This window comes from Euprymna scolopes, chromosome 6 (genome assembly GCF_053919585.1).
Source record: "Euprymna scolopes isolate OS-2025 chromosome 6, ASM5391958v1, whole genome shotgun sequence".
Lineage (NCBI taxonomy): Eukaryota > Metazoa > Mollusca > Cephalopoda > Sepiida > Sepiolidae > Euprymna > Euprymna scolopes.
The window spans coordinates 1,872,192-1,895,558 of record NC_136487.1 but is presented as its reverse complement, the minus strand read 5'-3'; the positions used below and the strand labels follow the sequence as shown (position 1 = coordinate 1,895,558).

General features: G+C 33.5%; 1 long non-coding RNA gene across 1 annotated transcript in view; it reads right to left on the bottom strand.

The window, feature by feature from the left end:
- Positions 1 to 23,367, bottom strand: part of LOC145277471 (uncharacterized) — a 479,590-nt gene that overhangs the window by 89,020 nt on the left and 367,203 nt on the right. The gene's annotated exons all lie outside the window — the stretch shown is intronic.

Below are 23,367 nucleotides of genomic sequence, written 5' to 3'. Positions count from 1 at the left end.
GCAAAGTTCTTGGCAAAGAGTTTGGCTTTGTTTGATACTGACGAGATTACCTCAGGCCTATTGATGATAGTTGGGATAGAACACACGCTTCTGTTCAGGATTCTGTTTGCTATTTGCCAAAACTGGTGGGAACCAAGCCGCTGATCAGCTACTTTGGACTTTACAGACTGAACATACAATTCTCTTGCGTTTTTTATTACTTTCTTACAATGGTTGCTGGCAGTCTTGAAAGCGGCTTTAGTGTCCATACATCTATTACATTGGACGCAGTGGAAAAAGTGATTTCTATGCGCAATGGCAGCAGCACATTCTGGAGAGAACAATGACTGGCTGTTAAGTTTTTGCTGGGACTTTGTCGAGGGTATGAAACTGTCTATACCTACAATTAACCATTCCGTCAGGTCTGATACTATAGAGGACGCATCCTTTTTAAACATGGAACGCAGAGGTAGATCCGATATAAATATACGGAAGCTATCCCAGTCAGCCACAGTGTATCGATATACTGTACGATGGAGAGGTACGGCTGATGACTTATTACATTTCATTTTTATCTTAATTGATATAACAGAGTCGTCGGAAGATCCAACAGGAGACAACGGAAACTGAACATAGTTCAGGGCAGGTTGTGAGAAAAAGGTCTAGGAGACTCGCATACTGGCCGTCATTGTCGGGAACACGGGTGGGTTCGTGAACAATCCGAGCGAGGTCATAAGCAATGGAGAAATCATAACAGAACCTCCCCTCATCATCGGTCTTGTTTCAGTGGATCAACCATTCCACATTGTGAACATTGAAGTCTCCACATACGTGAATGTTAGCTGAATGATAAGCAGATAGAGCGTGGTCAATTTTCTCAGATATGCTTTTAAAGATAGTAACTTCGCTGTTGTCGGGGCTATAGAGATTAAAAATAAATGCATTAATGTAAGCTAGTGCAACCCGTAAGCACATATAGGGTAAGTTAGGATCTTCTCTGGAGATGTCCATGCCACATTGAAAGCCATCTTTAATATAGGCACATATTCCATGCCCATGGCTATCTTGGGGGTCAGATTTGGAAAGTAAGTTAGAGTATCCTTTAATTATGAACTCATTTAGAACCGTTTACAATAATTACGTCTGCCTTAACTACTCTCCGCTCCAAAATAAGTGATTCGGTTTGCGATTAAACAGACTAAACACTTTAAACATATTTACCCATATCACGTTCAGTTATACGTTTAGATACAAACACACACACACACACACACGCCCATACACACACACACACACACACACACACACACACACACACACACACATATATATATATATATATATAATCATCCACATACAGTAGTGTTTCACTGTTTCACAGCTACTCAGTGGTGCTAGACAGGCAACTACCTCAAGCCAGGATTGAAACCCGACCGTCTATACGGCATATACTTCCGTGTGCCAGTACATTCATAGAAGTAGGAAGCAGAGAGAAAGTCTAGTTGTCCTACGTAAAATATTAATATTAGAGTAGCCAAGCATCTAGAGACTTTTAAAGTAAAGTGGTGGAATTTTCTTGTAAACATTTATCATTAAAAATATATTTGTAGTTAAGTGTTGCTTATATTTAAAAGATATGCTAATAATATATTCTAATACCGACTACCGGTTTTTCCTACCTCACGTTTATCTTTTTCAAATTCACTTTTAATCAGTGTATAACGCTTATGTTTGAAACGGTTTCATTTTTTCGTATATGTGTTCACTATTTGCATAAATACAAAGTTTTATCTATGTAAGTCACTCCAGACATAGTATGAAGCCACTTGAGGTATGGGACAGACAAGAACGATGAATTATCATAGCAATTAATAAGTCCATTTATCGTAATGTTGAACAACCAAGATTATCGCAAAAAAGAAACGCGTCAACATGAAGCGAATTCACCAAGCACTTGATAAAAAATAGTGAAATAGAAAGCTGTATTACAGTAATGATCAAAATATTGAAGTGACGGAGGTTACTAATCCAACGAAACAAACAAGCTGGAAAACAGGAGCAGGTAACTGATACAACAATTTGTAACCACATTTTAAATCATTAAACACAGTATCACCATTATTATTATTATTATTATTATTAGTAGTAGTATTATTATTATTATTATTATTATTATTTACATATATTTACTTTATCATTGATAGAATGCCAATAGTGGTATTATAGAGCACGTAGCACACGCATTCGAATTAGAATACCAATTTACAACTGTTCAGCACATAAGCTAATGAACATCAGTGGTCTAACGGTAACAATATGTAAGTCTTGACCTAAAGCTAATTTATACAATTTTCTGATATCCAAAATGGCATATATGTGATTATAAATTCTTATAGAGACGCGTATACTAAAACTCATTGAGATCATAGAAAAGGACTGCTATCCATGCTTTCCATAATGCACTGAGATGGCGAGCCATATAAATAAATTAGGAAATTCCATTCCCAACTTAACTTCAACCGATAGGCCGATGTAAACGACACTCATCGAGCTTCTCATGGACTGACAGACCTACTGAGAAACTGCTACATTTGGTCAATATAAGCCGAGCATGAACATGTAAGTTTCATTAAAAAATACAAATATATAAGTAAAAATTGGAACATAATTAACACGTCTTGCATACAAGATAAATTACCTGTATATATTTAAACTGAGAAAGAAATAACACGACTAAAATCGTTGCTGTTATTTTCAAATCATTGGAGGAGACAACACTATAATCGTAATCAACTCATCAGTTCCCATCATATATTTCTAACAATAGTTGCAAATTATCTTCAGGGAATGGAGTGTTACAAAAGCCCCGGGACACGGGAAATATGACTTTCCTTTACATATAAGATTAACGGACATGTCCATAAAAAGAAGAGCATGCTTACACCTAAGTGGTTAGCATGAAACAAAACTTGTTTATACTTGATCCAAAATAGTTTCCGAATTTATAGTAATTTAACTCAAAATTTATTTAAAAACAAAATACATATCTTGTAAAATACCAAAACCCACGATTCGAAACTACTTCAATATCGATTTGTCTACGGTAGGATTTATGTAAATACCTAACAAACTTGAATCCTTTGGATACAAATCTGGTAGAGTATGATGTTTACCGATGGAAATTCCAACCAACATAATCAGATTAAGTGCTTCCGGTATATACATGCGAACAAAGAAATGAAAATGAACAATAATTCAAAGATAAAGCATGGCATGTGCCTGCAACATAATCAACATTTTTCATTACATCATTGCTTTAACAAACCATGGATGCATATCTGTCTGTCACTTTTTAAAATAAATAACTAATCTATATATTCTTAGCGTAGTACGTTTAACATACGTGGGTGTGTAACTGTTTACAGATCATAAAATATTCACTGATGAGTTTCTATTAATTACAAAAGCATATAATGTAATAACATACAATGAACATTAAATTATTATATAGCTACGCTAATACATTGTTCGTAGTAAGTTATCACCTTCTATCCTTCTTTTTAATAAATAGAATCTCCCGATTACCGAAGATACAATTTAAAAAAAATGGGCTCACTTTTGTGCCGTACATGAAACTAAAATATACCTTATTGTTCTACTAACTAGGATCTAAAGGTATGTTTTCTGTCTAAAGATGATATAATGTTATTGTGGACTTTCCTTTCGCGCGGGGTATTCATATAATAGAACTATGCCGTATACTTATGATATTGAAGATAATCCGTATTAACCCTGTATATTCTGAAATTACATTTACCAGGTCACTTAGATAAATAAGACCACAGTTTAACAAAAGGCTTATAATAATATTGAAGGGGCTTCCAATAACGCCGACTGTCCACTGAATGCCCAGTAGCAATATATTACATATAAAAATGCCGCTATGGAATTTCCAAACGTCCTGCCAATTTCTATTCTAATATCCATATTATATCGAACTCATATGTGCTTTTTCATATTCTGTTATATTCTAGAAGATCAGACAGCGTATTGACTTAAGCAATCTCAAGACAGTTTTAAACGCCTTGCTACTTCCGTTTTAGCTTACGACAACTTCGAAGCCGGTGTCTTACCTGTGGTACCAGAAAGTAGCACTACGGAGTTAACGTATTCTATGCATAAGTTTCATTTGTTTGTTGTTTTTAGGTAGATTGTTATAACAAGAACTAAGGCGCACAATCAGCTCCTTTCATAATATCTTTCTAAAACATCAGAAGGTTCGTCTTAGACCTAAGGGTAAGATAGAATTGTACAAGGCAGTGGCGTTCAGCTTCCAGAGCTATTATGTATAATCGCATATCGAAATATATATATATATATATATATATATATATATATATAACGTATATCATATTCAAATGATTACACATCTGCTACTCGCTAGTATCAACGTCGATTTACATGTGATATAACGAACACCAGTGCCTTTGAGTCTATGGCATCAATAGCGCGATTAATGGGGGTTAATGCAGGATGTCTTTGCGTCTTTTGTCTTATTAAAACTCATCAAATCCGGCGACACCGCTCTGACGTGTTGTGAACGCGTTGGCTTCAGATCAATCACTCACTCACTCTATCCCCAAATATAAAATGAGGCATCACACACGCTTAGACAGTCTTCACTTAAAAATGTGCAGTTCGAGTTTGAGAGGTCTTTATTTTAAGAAGATGGAAGACAAGAGAGATAGCGACGTATGGCAGATATATCGATAGAAAATTCCCACCCTCCCTCTAAGGATGAGCAGTATAGGAACGCGACATTAGTCAGTGAAACTGAAGTTCCCATTGCCCAGAGAAATTAGACGTGAGTTAGTTTAATGCATGAGAGATCTTGTGTTTCAGGTGTGCCGACGTTAGCTTGAGGGCACGCCAAGGAATATGAAGAAGATAAAAGGATCGTACTTCTCCTTTGTTTTGATAAACGGCTCTAAATGACTGATATGACGTAATATGAGCAGGAATCCTTTTCATCCACGCAACACCTGTGTAACATATTTTTATTAGGATGTATTGCATCCAGCTAAATAATTCTGAGAATTGTAACTTGTTTATCAAAACACGCGTCATGTATTAGGAGAGTAGGTATTAAAAAGGAGAATCACCATACTTTTGCTTCAAGTGAAATTAACCGAGCAATGCAATTGAAAAAGTGTGCGGAGGTAAATAGTCTTTAGAATAGTCATTTCAATATATACACATTTCCAACCTTTTTAAAAAGCAAGAAGTGAATTAATTGCATTGTCGTATTATTCTGACACATTAAAGTCTTGTATAAACACACATCTCCCGAAAAGCCTTGTGAAGATATGGAGGTATATATTTGTTTGCTACCATATAACACAAAACCTAGGTAAGACAGATGATCGTCTCTGTTGGTACATCCACCTGTGTGTTTGTATTTAGGACCGATGAACACACGGTCATCTGTAAATACAAAGATTATAACTGTTGAAGTGATATATGTATATCATTTTCTAATGGTTTTATTGTGTTGTAGTTTGACGTCGTATTTTTTATTCAATTTTCACCCCCCAAAAGGCAGAGTGCCACGTTGATGTAGGGCGCTACTATCGGGGGCATAAGTTGCAGCGTTATTATGAAGGGAGATGAGTGACAAGATGTATGTTCACATTACACTTGAACTTCTGCATGTCAGTACAGTTGGGAAAGCAGAATCCCGGAAGGGAGTTCCAAAGTTTAGCAGTTCTGGATAAGAAACTATTAGAGTAGAAGGCTTTCTTACACCGAGGAGTCTCTACTGTGAATGGGTTGGGATTAAGCTGCGTGTCGGTTTTATCGGGGTGTTCATGTCGGGGTGGGTACAAGTGCTTGTAGTTCGTCAGAGCATTCACCATTAATGTATTTGTAGAACAGGCAGAGGGATGCCATATTTCGTCCGTGGGATAGAGGCTGAAGCCTAGATGACAGTTCAGGACCTATCATGTTGGGGATTCTCTTTTAAACCTCGTCCTGGTGTGAGAGACAAGTAGCAGATGCACCAACCCAAATGTGACAACAATACTCAGTACATGTGCGAATCATGGCCTTATAGAGGTATAGGATACTTTCAGGCGTAAGTAGTTTTCTAGCCCGGTAGAGAGAACCAACCTTCTTTGCAGCAGCCTTAGCAATGCTCTCAATGTATCTATTCCAGTTCATATTCCCTGTAAACATAAGGTCGTGTAGCTTAAAGATAATACTTTCGGGTAATGTGTTATTGGCCATTGCTATTGGTGATAGTGAAGGTTTATTGTAATTAGTGAAGGAAACAAGCTTAGTTTTAGCAGCATTGAATATGACCATCCATTTTTGTCCCCATTCCGCTATAGATTGGAAGTCTTCCTCTAGTGTTTCTGCCATTTTCTTAGATATGTGTTCATTTGTTTTCTCCTTGTGCCTGTTATAGAGAGTGGTGTCATCAGCAAATATGGATGTATATTAATCCACGTAATATATATTTGTCTAAAATGTTTTTTTAAATTTTTTTTATATTTAAGTTAAATATCTGAATCGTACGTTGATTAATATACAGCCATAACATAATTGTATAGAATTGTTAGTCGCAATTAGAAACAATAGTGTAATGGATACCTGCATACCTGGATACCTTTTCAAATGTAGTAAAAGATCAATTAAAAAATCTGATGTTTGACACTTGGAAAATTATATATATATATAGGTGGGTGGGTGTTATTGTGTTTAGAAATCATATAATAGCGAATATAGCTAAAAAGCTAAAGGTTTAAATTTCAATGAAATTTGATGGGCCTTAAGTCATATTTAAGTAAGATTTAGAATTAATAATAAATATTTGGATAGAGAATTTGCTCTGTGATAATAAATGCAAAATTCGCATCAATTCGAATATAATATTTCAAAAGTAAATTGTATACAAGATATTTCTATGTATATATCTATCAGGAAATGCATATATATATACATATATATATATATATTTATATATATATATATGTATATGCATATATTACTTAGAAGGTTATAGGGACAAGATGGGTGAGAAATATGGGCCAATAAAACCCCCATTGAACATTAAAGTAATCACTATAAACGTGAGTTTGGCCGGTTTTCTTCTAATCAGAAAAAAATGATGAGGAAATGAATTATTGTCTTAATAATTTTAATTGTAAAAATGTAATTTTTATACATCGGCCTGCACAATTTTAAAAATGTTCATTTTAAATTGTTGTAGTTATTGTTTCACTAAACTTTAAACAACTCTAAATCTATTAAACGGCTGTAATGAAGTAGCAAATTTATATGTGCATAAAATAAACATTATTTTAGGAAATAACACACACAAAATAGCACTAATAAATAATAATATCAACAACGATAACAAAGCTGATGATCATAATTATGATAATAATCGATAAACTTACATATACATATATATATATATATATATATGTATATATATGTGTGTGTGTGGTTGTGTGGGTGTGTGTATATATAAGTTTGGTAGTAAAATTTTAAATTCTGAAAAAACAACATATAGACACATATATTCGAATTAAGAATGTATTGTTTTACAAAAGGAATATATACAAGGGGTGATGTTAATTTCCTTAATCCATGGATTTTCAATAATGGCTAATACCATCAGAGGAAATGAAATGCGGTTAGCAAAATGTTCAGCTACGAATGGACGCTTATTTTGCTTTTAAGCACAATTATTGAAAATAATTTTTTGAATGCTTCTGCATAATCATATGGAAAACATTATACGAAAAAAGGAGTTGATACAACCTGGGCAATCCATTATCGGAAGGAGTACAATGTCACTCGGGGTTATAAATCCAGAAAATAGGTCTAGGGGAGAAATCAATATTCCCACCTGCTTATATCTGCACTTATGTTTAGGTTTGACAGATGGATATACAAGTAATTATTATATAAATAGTTAAATTCAACTACATTTGGGCAACCCATCCCCCAGCCCCGCATTTAAATAAATTTTCCCCATTATAAAAATAGCTAATTAACCACAGTATATAAAGCACTCAAACATCAATTCCAACCCAAAGAATAACAAAACAAACTCATCTATAGATCGCCTCAAAAGAGAAATATATACATTTTAAATAAAATTTAAACAAACTTAATAAAACCAGATAACACTACGACTACAAGCGTAATGAACTGACTTATCTCAACTAATCAAGTCACCTTTAAATATACACTCAAAAGTAAAAGCACCCAACCATAACTCACTTAAATAAGTAACTCTCCAAGCATTCCATTATTTTAGACCATGACTCGTCTCTATCTCCACCTCACCAGCTCACCCATCCGCACAGCAAAAACAGCACACCCAACCCATATCACGCGCACTTCCATTGAAAATCACAAGACTATCCATTGCTCATTTGAACTTAAATCAAGAGGTCAACCCTTTTAAAGAATACTAAAATACAATTCCTACCCCCGCCGAAAAAAATCCAATTCGCACCTGTATGCTCGCTGAATTTTAACCTTCCCCCTCTCTCTTTACCCTCTCTACTTTACCCACTCTCTCCTTTCCCTCATCTAAAAGACTTCCCTCACCCACTATCAACAAGAAAGCGAACTATATTTCTACCGGGACTCACACTAGAAGTACATCGTCCAACGGACATTTTGAATATTATCTCCCGGATTATTTTGCTATTTTCTACCTATACTATTGATTTCGAGGTCCATTGCATACATAACTCAATGCTCAAATTCTATTACTCGCGGGGATAATTACAATGGAATGGTATATCCACCCGACATCGGATACACTTTGTCAACACCGAGACAGCATTTGGACTACATCAACCAACATACACTCAACGCAACAATGAATAAGGCTGCTACGTATACTTTTCGAAAAATCAATAAGGAGCAATACACTTTCGCTATATTACTTTCTCCCTTGGACATATTTTCTGCCCACTTGGATTTATAACCCTGAAGAGCATTGTACTCCTTCCTATAGGGTGTATCTACTTCTCTTTTCGTAGAATTGTTTCAATATAATTATCGACAAGCACGTATAAGATCGTTGTATACACAAGCACTCAAAAAACTATTTTCAATAATTCTGCTTAAAAGAAAAATAAGTGTCCATTCGTAGCTAAACATTTTGCTAACCGCATTTCATTTCCTCTGAAATTATTGAAATTCCATGGATTAAGGAAATTAACAAAACCACTTCTATATATTTCTTTTGCCAAACAATATTTTTTTAAATCGAATATATGTGTCTATATATTGTTTTCCATAATAAAAATTCAACCACTAAACTTATATATTGCTCTATTCTTAAATATTGAGCTTTTCCTTTTTAGCTAGGATCACCTTGAAAGTATTACTTCAAGTAATATATATATATATATATCAGGAGTTTTCATCTGAATTCTATCAGTGTCTTATCTCGCTTATATATATATATATATATATATATATATATATATATATATATATATATATATAATGCACTAGTATTAGATAAAATGCAAATGAAATCGTCCAGGTAAAAAGTAGCTCAGCTCACAGCAAATAATAGGACGCCAAGAGACAGGAAAATTAGGGTAAAACTGCACGCCTCTGAAGCTCTCTACCGCTTGCCTGTTTCCCTCCTTACTTCAACATGGATGTCTTTAAGTCCAACATTAACGAATCTCTGATGAACCGCCTCCTTAAGTAATGAAACTTTATCAAATCTCCAATACAAATGAATACTGCAACACAATCACAAAATAACCCTTATCCACGAGTTGCTTCTGGGCCTTGATAAGTGGTGACCTCCATGAAAAAATAAAAATCTTTACCCGATAAATGCGCGGTTTTGGCTACGATCAATCAGTGTGTAAATAACAAATAATCTGATTGGTTTACTAGCAAATCCATTACAACGTCCATAAAAACACATAGCAATATCAACTGCATTCTACCCTAACACACATAAGCATCCACTGACTAATACACACGAAAATCAAACGCGGAAAATTCCTTGTGACTTGAAGATATGAAATAGCATAAATATTTTAAAAATTACTATATATCTATTACATCTTTATATTAAATATATTACAAATGTACAAGTATTTTGTATATATATATATATATATATATATACTTGTTTATTGTTATATAAACATGCTCACATCCCGCTGCTACAAATAGCCACTTGTTTCAATCAAACAACAGATATCATCAGGCAGCGACTTGACTATTCAAAAGTTCAATGAATAATCATTTATTGAGCACTATCTAACAACCTCGTTGAATTCATAAGTCCATTACTTTTGAATATAAAAAAACCCGAGTATATATATATATATATATATATATATATATATATATATATATATATATATATATATATATATATATATTTAAAAGAGTGTAGCCATCAACAATTGTGGTTTTTTTTAAAGGTTTTCATCATATTTTTATTTTAAAATATTTTTATAACGCGTTTCGAGCTTAGGGTGTGCTCTCTTCAGATATTTTCGTAAAAAGTTTTTCTTTAAAATGGGAGTTTGTAGATATGCCTCCGCTGATATTAAATATGTTTTTCATAGTGATGCGATGCGTGTGTTCAGTATTCAGACGTTCTGTCTCCAACTTTAAGTGTTCACAGTGACCGGTCAAAGTTAGTTTCAAAGAGTGTTTTTTAGTCCATATGGTGAAGGTTTTTATGGCTTTTTTAGGGTTCTTTTTAAAGACTTTCCTTCCCCATGTATAGCATACACTCACACACAATCACATACGCATACATATACATTCATGTACATGTACACATGCACACGCACACGTACGCAGGCACACACACATACACACACGTACATACATAGAAATATATGTAGGAGCATACATATATACACATATACATACCCACCTACACACCCACACACGTACTCGCATACATCCACCGCTAAAAATTATTTTTATTTTTTTTTAATTTTTTATTTTTTTTATTATTTTTTTTATTTTATATATATATATATATATATATATATATATATGTATGTATATATATATACTTTTATATATACGGATATCGTGTAAGAGTGTTCTGTTCCTGGTTATATATACTTTTTTTTCCAACCAAAACACGCATGTATATATGCGTACATACATAGAAATATATGTAGGAGCATACATATATACACATATACATACCCACCTACACACCCACACACGTACTCGCATACATCCACCGCTAACAATTATTTTTATTTTTTATTTTTTTTATTTTTTATTATTTTTTTATTTTATATATATATATATATATATATATATATATATATATATATATATATATATATATATACTTTTATATATACGGATATCGTGTAAGAGTGTTCTGTTCCTGGTTATATATACTTTTTTTTCCAACCAAGCTTAATCATTCCGACATACGTACACGCACCCACACACACACAAGTAAGATGGAGAATAGGTAGAAGATATATATACACACATACACGCACATACACACATATATGTACACACATATATGTATGTGCACATACACTCACAAACATCCACATACTATGTAGGCACACACACATACACACACATCATGTGCCCATATATATATATATATGGGTGGATGAGTGTATACACATCCGTATGTATGTGTGTGTATGTGTATATATATACATATGTATGCACATGTATGAGTGGGTAAATGTGTTCGTGTGGATATGGATATACGCGTATGTGAGAGCCCCTGCATATGTCTGTGTGTGTGCATGTGTGTGTGTATGTGTGTGTGCCTACATAGTGTGTGGATGTTTGTGAGTGTATGTGCACATACATATATGTGTGTACATATATGTGTGTATGTGCGTGTATGTGTGTGTATATATATCTTCTACCTATTCTCCATCTTACTTGTGTGTGTGTGGGTGCGTGTACGTATGTCGGAATGATTAAGCGCATATATACATGCGTGTTTTGGTTGGAAAAAAAAAAGTATATATAACCATAAACAGAACACTCTTACACGATATCCGTATATATAAAAGTATATATACATATATATATATATATATATATATATATATATATATATATATATATATATATATATATAAAATAAAAAATAATAAAGAATAAAAAAATTAAAAAAAAATAAAAATAATTGTTAGCGGTCGATGTATGCGAGTACGTGTGTGGGTGTGTACGTGGGTATGTATATGTGTATATATGTATGCTCCTACATATATTTCTATGTATGTACGTGTGTGTATGTGTGTGTGCCTGCGTACGTGTGCGTGTGCATGTGTACATGTACATGAATGTATATGTATGCGTATGTGATTGTGTGTGAGTGTATGCTATACATGGGGAAAGAAAGTCTTTAAAAAGAACCCTAAAAAAGCCATAAAAACCTTCACCATATGGACTAAAAAACACTCTTTGAAACTAACTTTGACCGGTCACTGTGAACACTTAAAGTTGGAGACAGAACGTCTGAATACTGAACACACGCATCGCATCACTATGAAAAACATATTTAATATCAGCGGAGGCATATCTACAAACTCCCATTTTAAAGAAAAAACTTTTTACGAAAATATCTGAAGAGAGCACACCCTAAGCTCGAAACGCGTTATAAAAATATTTTAAAATAAAAATATGATGAAAACCTTTTTAAAAAAACCCACAATTGTTGATGGCTACACTCTTTTAAATATACATTTTTTTCTCTCGTTGGAACTACACAACCATCACTTTAAATACATATATATATATATATATATATATATATATATATATATATATATATATATATATATATATATTAAAATACAATGACTGTTTTTGTTTGTTTAGCGAATATTTTTCTGAATAATCTAAGAAATACAAGATTCAGTTGGTTGGTTATACGTTGCACTGTGTACTTTCGCTTAGCTAAGATTTTATAGAATAAGCATTTCATTAAAGTTAATCTATGTTATTTCGTACTCACAACTAACAAAATAATTATTTTTCAACAACAAAATTTTGCACCTCGACGTATAGGCGTATACATTTTATATAACCTCAATGTGATGGTAACCTAGGAAATGAGACAAGCTAGAGTTTACTAATACAACGAGTGTACCGGATCATCTTCGTGTGGTTGTTACTGCGTACATAATCTTGATAAAATGTTTACAAACGTTTATGTTTTCCCTACCACTACGATTTATATGAGTGAAGTTTGTTCAGTTAAAAGTAAATCGTGAATTCTTTACAAGAATTACTTCTGCCTTAACCACTCTCTGGTCTGAATAGAATGGTTTGGTTTGCCATTAAGCAGACCAAATATTTTCAACATATTTATTACATCACATTTTTTGTTCGCATTAAGAGGCGTATAATTCAAGACTTACTCACATAAGAACTCTCTATTTGTTTCGAATCACGGAAGATAAACAATATCACTATGCCTGACATTTAGATAACCGTTTTAACAAAAAAGAAGGCGGCGGAAATCATACATGAAATTGGCTGTGAACTATTGTCTTTTATATTTTCGTTAAAACTACGGATATATTCATCTTGTTATGACTTCAATTTTGTGTCTTTGATCTGATATTAGAATATATTAGAATCTTCCATTACGAAATTTATGATTTTTAGAAAATGAAAAGCCAAAAAATTAAAATACTTAAAACGTCATACCGTATCTGTGTCTGATTTTCTAATATTGTAATACACCTGAATAAAGATATTTATAATTACAAACATTACTTATCTGACAAGACTGAAGTTTTCATGATGGTTACTATTAGGAAAAGCATTAGATGAATAATAAGACGAAGATTATTTCCTTTATTAATTACTAGAAACCCTCTAAAGCACTGAGACACTACCTGAAAGTACTTCCTTCAAGCTTCCATGAGTTGACACTCACAGACAACACAAATTGAAACAAATACATTGAGGAGGTTACTTCGAAGGGGGTTAGAGTTTCAGGTGTGTTCTATCAGTAAAGGGACACTATATAAAAAAGTCTGGTAACTTATTGAAGGCACCTGGTAAATGTTGATTTTTTTATCAAGAGGCGATGATGACCGAAACTAACGTTTATTTTCCGGAAAAAAAAATGAATGCGACCAAGTTATTCAAACATTTTATAAAGTAACGTTCGATTTTATCAACATTTTTTTCCGATAATATTTTAATTACGACATCCACAAAGTTCTGTCATAAACAAATTTTAAAGCATGTGCAGCTTCTATAATTGCAGGTTTCCACAGTAAGTGTTGAAAATGACTGATGGTCTGTTAATGAGTTTTAAACTTTATTAAAGATCGATCATTAGTTTTAAAGATTAAAGGAACTAATATGCAAACAATAAATTTATTAAATAGATTCTGAGTAACTAAGTTTTTAGCCAAGTTGACGCTTTAGCATTCTTTTAATTTCGAAATGATGTCGCGTATATTTTTAGATTTTCTGTTTCTGTAAGGTTTGCTACTGTTGTAACATTTGTGCACTACAGTATTTCTATGGCATCTTTGGAACAGGATATTGTTATCTGTACGTATTTGTCAATCTGCGACGTTAAAAAGAGTCATTAAAACAGATAGTACCACATTATCAGTAGCCATCACACCGTAATAAAATTATTCAAAGAAATAAAGCGAAAAAATGTAAGACAAAGTTCAAGATCGTAAATACAAACACAATAAAATATACAAATGTATTAAATAGTTAAATTTAAAGACAGAAAACTAATTACTTTATGAATATAAGGACAAATACGGAAAGAGAACGACATTTTTCTTTGAAGACATACCTATTTATAAAAAAGGGTCTTCTTAGATTGAACAAATACACAGTAAACTTTATATTGATTGTAATTAACTTCATTACCTGAATGGGTTATAGTAAAATCAGGTAAATATCACCAGTTTTAATAAAGGTTCTATGAGCATATAGTCTATATACTTTATCATAATATAACATGCGCCGTTTGTTATATCCCGACCTATGTCGGGTAAAATACTAGTTGTTACGAAAACAATAGGGGCAATTTCCATTGAGCTCATTAATTTGAGAAAACTGGCAAGTGAAAAACTGAATGGAACAAGACTTATAGAATATTATGCTTAATACTTTAATATGCTTAATATACTTTAAACTCCTCGGTCTAACGTTTACAGGGAACATAAACTGGAATACATACATTGAGAGCACTGCTAATGGTGCTGAAAAGAAGGTGGTATCTCTCTACCGTGCTAGAAAACTACTTACGCCTGAAAGTATCCTGTACCTCTATAAGGCCACCATTCGCCCATCGATCGAGTACTGTTGTTACATTTGAGCTGGCGCATCTGCTACTTGTCTCTCACTCCTGGACAGGGTACAAAAGAGAGTCGCCAACCTGATAGTTCCTGAACTATCATCTAGGCTTCAGCCTCTGTCCCACGAACGAAATGTTGCATCCCTCTGCCTGTTCTACAAGTACTTTAATGGTGAATGCTCTGAAGAACTACAAGCAATTGTATCCCCTCAACGTGACTACCCCCGACGAACAAAACAAGCAGCTAATTCTCACACGTTCACAGTAGAGACCCCTAGGTGTAAGAAAGACTTCTACTTCATTAGTTTCTTCCCAAGTACTGCTTGACCTTCGAACGCCCTTCAGGGATTCTACTTTCCCAACTGTACTGGCATGCAAAGCGTCACTGTGCCATTTCATGTGCAAAAGAAACTTTTTCAGATTTTTCCAATGTATAAAGAAAGATAATAATTTGAAGATTATGTTATACTTGAAATAACATTGATGCATGTATTTTATGGTGGGATAGTGTCGTTTTTATCCAACAAAAATATAGAATCATAAAGCTTTCACTGAGTTAATTATTTCTCAAACATAATGTCATAATGATGAAGTTCCAAGAGTTTTAGTATTCAAAGAGAGCATGTAGGTTTTGCAATATTTTACACCGACAAGTACGAGTTGCTCTTTCGAATATATATATATATATATATATATATATATATATATATATATATAAAACCACCCAATACTTTTGCTGATGAGGAGACTTTGTTTAAATGACTATCACAATAAAAACATCGTTTCCGATCGTACATGTTATTGACATTGCTGTTGTTCCGTCTTATGAAACAGGGTTTTAATTTTTAATTCTAATGTGAATTTTAAATTATCAATCACATTACTATATATATATATATATATATATATATATATATATATATATATATATATATATATATATATATACAGGGTGCCCACAAATCTGGCTACATGATTTAGAGGATGCTTCCACAAAGTCTGGCTGCATAATGTAGCCAGACTTTGTGGACACCCTATATATATATATATATATATATATATATATATATATATATATATATATATATATATATATATTATAAAGGAGAGTTCTCTGTGTGTTAACCTGTAACGTGTGTTTGTATTGCTGCAAAAACTTTTGTAATACGTATCGCATACGCACGAACTCGGCATCGGTAGACAGACCGCCCTCTAAGACAAATAATGTTTAACAATTGGAAACAATAGTCAATCATTTCGGGTAGGAATTGCGTTTTATTTCTAGCCGGGATCATATAAAATCGTCTTTTGCAATAACCGCGCATGCGTAAATCATTGTTCTCTTAATGAGTTTAAATACAAAAAAATTCAACGTGATTTCGTAATGAACGCTGGGGCTTCGTGAATTAGGAGGATGTCTAATAGCCATTAATTTTAAGGTCGCGCACGCCTACCATGGTCGTTTTTTTTATTTACACAACGTTGTTTGGTAGTTTTGGCGGCTAATTATATTAAAATAACAATTTCCTTATTGTGCTTGTTTATCAGCAGTTTAAATCAACTGACACTTATATTATTTATTTAAAGTAAACAAAAATACTATTACTATTCGAATTCTTCATTAAAACAAAAAGAACAAACTTTCTTTCATTTTCATTTTTTGGATATCAAGCCCGGAACGCGTCATTTTACTTTTGGCTTACATACATTTGCTTTCGGTTTCGCTTCTGGTTAAAGCAGTGATTTTTTGTAACCCTTTCTTCGGCTCTCACAGTTGTTTTTTTTTTCACAGTCCTCGTTGTCATATTTCATTCCGCTGTCAAAATTTATCATTTTCAAGCTGCTGTTACGTCCGGGCAACGCCCCCAACTGCTGCCAATTTTTCTACAGGGTAACGCCGGGCGCCCTCCGCTACCATATATATATATATATATATATATATATATATATATATATATATATATATATATTTATATATATATATATATATATATATATATGGCAATTAAGCTACACAGAATATTCCGCGTTTCATCCGGGATAGGATTCGTCAGGCTTATGCGAAGAGTTGTGGTTGTCTCGCGTTTTTATATACGCACATTCTATTCAGTTGTTAGTTAGCTTCCTAGTTTCTATCGCACCCTTCCTAATAAGCCAATGCTCATGCACTTACAGGACAAAGTCCCAGTTGACCTTAGGATACAACCCTTCCTTTGTGTGTGCTTTTTAGCGGGAAGTGTAGATATCTACTGATCTGACCTATTTAAAACGTGGTGTAATTAAATATGTTTTTTATTATGTTTTTTTTGTTGTAATTTTTCAATTTTCACCCCAAACAAGGCACAATGTCCCTTTGAAGTAGGAGGCTATCGGGGGCATAAGCTGCAGGGTTATTATAAAGAGAGATGAGTAGACATATGTCTGTTCACATTATATTTGAACTTCTGCGTGTCAGTACAGTTCGGAAAGCAGAATCCCGGAAGAGAGTTCGAAAGTCTAGCAGTTCAAGGGAAACGCCTATTGGAGTAAAATTCCGTCTTACACCTAGGGATCTCTACTGTGAAAAGGGTAGGATTTAGCTGCTTTTCGTGTTTGTCGAGGGTATTTACATCGAGTGGTTACAAGTGCTTGTAGTGCTTCAGAGCATTCACTATTAAAGTACTTGTTGAACAGGCAGAGGGATGCAACATTTAATCAGTGAGATAGAGGCTGAAGCTTAGATGACAGTTCCTGAACTATTAGGTTGGCGACTCTCCTTTGTACCCTGTCCAGGAGTGAGAGACAAGTAGCAGATGCACTAGCTCAAATGTAACAACAGTACTCGCTACATGGGCGAATGTTGGCCTTATAGAGGTATAGGATACTTTCATTCCTAAGTAGTTTTCTAGCACGGTATAGAGAACCAACCTTCTTGGCAATGCTTTCAATGTATTTATTTCAGTTCATATTCCCTGTAAATGTAAGGCCGTGAAGTTTAAAGGAAGTACTTTCGGGTGATGTGTTCTTGGCCATTGCTATTGGTGATAGTGAAGGTTTATTGCAATTATTGAAGGAAACAAGCTTAGTTTTGGTAGCATTGAATGTCAGCATCCATTTTTGTCCCCATTCCGCAACAGATTAGATGTCATCGTCTAGCTTTTCTGCAATTTCCTTAGATATGTGTTCATTTGTTTTCAGCTATTGCCTGTTAGAGTGAGGGGTGTCATCAGTAAATATACCCATCTCAGAAACAATTTAATCAGGAGGGTCATTTATGAATATCAAGAATATTAAAGGTCCGATGATAGATACTCCTGCATGTATATCATATTGTTAAGATGTTTGACCGTCGAGGACAACCAGGATTTTTCTCTTACTTTAATAAGGATTTAATTACCTTATGTATTCTTCTAGTGATACCATATGATCCATTTTCCTTAGAAGACCATCGTGCCATACCCTGTCAAAACCTTTAGATATATCGAGTGCTACCTATCTACTCTCCCTATGTTTAGTTCAGTGAACGGTATATACGTTCAGAGATTACAGTTAAGGTATATGCTGTGGAACGGGCTTGCCTAAATCCATATTGATTGTCGGTCGGGAGTTTAGCAGTTGTAAGGTGGTGGGCTAGAGCTTGATTAATTTATGACTCAAATATTTTGGCGAAAACGCGTAAATACTAATAGCACGAAAATTTAATCGGTCAGTTCTTTCGACAAAAAGGGGTGATTTTCATGTAATCTAGTGTGGCGTCTGTCCGCAAAGGAAAGTCAGAGAGGGAGTGGTGTGTCAAGTCCAATGTGGAGTTTGAGGTAATTCGACTGGCGAGCAAGTTAGCCTTCTCGGTTGTCGTGCAAACAACCTCAAGACCGATTGATAGTGGGGGAATCCATTACTACCTAATATTTAGAATAGTGTTGTAGATTTTCCAAACATCACGAGCTCCTAATTTCTGTGCTTCGGTGCGTTTTTTGGTTGTTGTAGGGTATTCTGTCTAAGCTGTCGCTATTTCTCGCTTACAATTACTTCTAGCTTCTATATACTTCTGTCTGGTTGAACTTGAATTATGTCGGTGGAATCTGCGGTATGCATGTTGCCTTTGAGCCATGACAGCTGCACAAGTAGAAGTACACCATTGGGGAGAGAGGGGCTTGGTATAGAATTTCCGTGTGGAAACAAGTGCTTCAATTGCAATGTTGTACCCTTCAGTGGTCTCATTTGCGCACTATCCAGCTGGAAGAGAAAAGATATTTCCTCATAAGATCTCTGATGGCTTCCCAGTCAGCCTTTTTGTAATACCGTAATGTTTTGCGCAGTGGGTCTTCAGTTTTGGTTCGAGAATTAAGGGCGATTATTACGATTATCACAATTTGATCACAATGCGATCAGCATTCCCGAGTTGACAGTCGGCATTGGTTATACAATCTTCGGGAAATGTGGTTAGAAACAGATCTAGAAGTGAGGCATGCTGATCTAGCTGGTTTGGGTAACGTGTCGGAAATATAATCGTCTGTGATAGGGAATGAGATATAGAGAAGTTATGTCTTGTGCTACCAGCTACGTCTGGGTAAGTAGAGAATACAAGCCAGTTAGTGTAGTGAATACTGAAGTCACCAAATACATGTACTTCTGCGCTAGTATCGAAAGAGAATGCTATATATATGTGTCAGAGACTTTGTTCATTAGAGTGCCGTCCTGGGTTGAGAGGTGGCGATAGAGAAAATACAAGTAACTAATATTATATTGCATATTTAGTCTGAATCACATAAAGGACTGGTCGTCTGATTCTAGTTTTGTTTCTCTAGTCAAAGGGAGGATGTTACCAATATAGACTCCAACCCCGTGCATATGTCTTAGTACTTACTGCAGAGATATATATAACCAAGCATGTTCAAGTGGTTAGAGCGAACGGAGGAGTGTAGGTTATTTTCACTTAATGCTAAGATATCTATATATTAGTATGTTAATTTAATTTATTTGTTTTATATTGTTATTGTTAATTAAAAAATTATTTTGTATCGCTATCCTAGAGTAAAGTTTATCATGTGTACACAGTTCTTCACTATTTCTCTCCTACAGTTTAATAGTTGTTGGGGTTCTTTAAAGTATAGTATAGCAAATTCTTCATGAAGGCATGAGCTGTGTTCATCGTCTAGGTCTCTCCGTGTGTTTGCTTGTCTTACTATTTTCCAGTCGACTACCAGCGAACGTCCGCTTTCTTTGAGTTCCTAGTATTTGTTTGCTAGAGTTGTTTTCACCCGATGTTTTTTTTAACGTAGTTTGTGGTCATATTATCGGATTTTAAAATCTAAGGAGGTCATACCTACGTAATATTTCTTATTATTCGAGTTTCCTTTTGCAAATATTGTGGGCTGGTAAGTTATGCTTTTGGTTAGGCATTTATTTTGAAGTAGGCAAAGTGTGCGGGTCTACAGTTGCATTTATCTTGTTCATTATTACAGTGTTTTATTTTTATTTCTACTATGGTTGTCGTTGTCCGCAGTTGGTTTATTATTATTATTATTATTATTATTATTATTATTATTATTATTATTTCTACTAGTTACATATGTATTCTTTGTGTTATTTTAATTTTTGTAATCATGCCTAAATTTTATTGGTTATTTTGTTTTTGTGTTCATGCTTTTATCTAATATTTTCCTATAATGTGCTTTAATTATCATCTCTAAATCTTTGCAGTAGCTGTATGATTACTTCAGGTTGTTTTTATTGAAAATTTTGGGTAGGGATTGGCTACGGGGAAATGCTTTTCGATGAGATCTAAAAATTTCTTGCCAAGTTTTGTTTTTTAACATTTGATTTTATGGCACCGTATATCAGATTATATTTCTTTTTCTTCTATGTTTAATTTTATTGTTCTTGGTGTTTTGTAGCTTATATTTGATGTTAATATTTTCGTATCCACTATTTTTTCAGTGCTGAGTCTACTTACGTTCGAGTAAGGAATCTGCCTTATAATTGATGGTGGGTGATTGGATTAGCGTTATCTTTTAAGTAGGGTTCGCATGTGTTTTATATAAATATAACATGGCGACCAGGAAGTTTGTTATGTTTATGTTAACTAGTACGACTACGTATATATATATATATATATATATATATATATATATATATATATATATATACTTTTGTAATCACTACTATATATTGGGTATATGATTGTAATTCGTGGAAAACTAACTCTTTGAGAATAAATACGAAATATGCATGAATTTAAATATCATACATAAACGTATTTTACGATCATGTCGATAACGGCAGCAACTCTCACTTATTCAATACAATATAAAAATTAACAGATAAATACACATTTTTTAACACAGTTGCTAGGCATATGATAGTAATTCGTCTATCACAGTCAAGTTAATTTAGTTTTATACAATAATTTTTAGTATTAGTGTCTATTACAAATGTAAGCTGGTAAGCGTGCTCGACACGTACTTTTTATATGTATGTATACACTAAAAGCTATACACACATGTCTATATAATATATATATATATATATATATTATATATATATATACAGAGTGTCCACAAAGTCTGGCTACATTATGTAGCGAGACTTCCACAAAGTCTGGCTACATAATGTAGCGAGACTTTGTGGACACCCTGTATATATATATATATATATATATATATATATATATATATATATATATATATATATATATATCAGAAAGTACATGTGATTCCACTGTTTAAAATCTGTATACCTACATATCTATTTATATTCATTTAACTCCACAAGTGTAATCCCGTATCTATCTATTTAACGCAAGCATCAACGGTCACTCACTGAATTATTAGTCATGTATCTAATGGCAACAAGACAGGGAAGATTTAGCAAATGAATTTTCTTATAAACGTAGCAAAAACAAAATTTATGGTGTCAAAAAGAAATTTTCCTCGTTAAAATATGTAATATATATATATTTTTTAAGTTAATTACAGATTTACATGAGATCACAACGTATACATTAGCAATAGCAAAGTTAAAGTGTTATTTTCCTTAAAACAAAACAACTATTATTTTCCAAGTGACTTACCCTGTATAAGTTGGAAAGATATTAGAAAATTATGCGAGCTTCCCATGCATTAGTAAATCATCACAACGGATTAACTTCCATGAAAACTACATTATGTTTGTCTTTAAATCTAATGTCAATAAATAATCGTTATAAAAGTCCTTATAATCAAGTCGTGTTCTTTCATTCATTATTTACAACCGTCTAAATATATTCTTCCTCAATTAACTGGCAATGTATATACTTCATCAACCTTCAACCACGAGTGATTTTTGCCCTTAATTAGTAATTAATGGTTACTTGTTGGCAGATGTAGAACTCGTGAATTTACTTAGTATATAAACAGTAAGAGTGGACATTGAGAAAAGATTAAAGGGGAAAGCAGGCTAAAATTCATGTTCGGATTTACGATAATGGTTTTCAAGCAACGATGAAATGTGCGTATATCAGGAAATCCCGTAGTGAGTGCTTGCGTGGGATCCATTGCGATACATTAAATAAGAGCGACACATAGTGAAATGAAGTGAAGATTTATTGTTAAAGTCGGCATGTCTCAACTTTAATATGAAAACTACACGAACAAAACTGAAGCATGTAGCTTATATGCGTCAGCAAATCGAATTATCGCCTACATATATTCATATACATAAACTACATATATTCATATACATAAACTACATATATTCATATACATAAACTACATATATTCATATACATAAACTACATATATTCATATACATAAACTACATATATTCATATACATAAACTACATATATTCATATACATAAACTACATATATTCATATACATAAACTACGCTTCCTAACGTGAGAAGAAATGTGCGAAAGGATTAGGCTTATTCGCTCCTTGTATGCATTTAAAAGAATCATAATTCTACTGTCACAGACGTTAGAAATCACCTGTATTTTCGCCAATTTTCTTGAACACATGAACTATCTAATATAAAACCAGCAGTGACAATAAGACAGTAGGCGAAGTATATC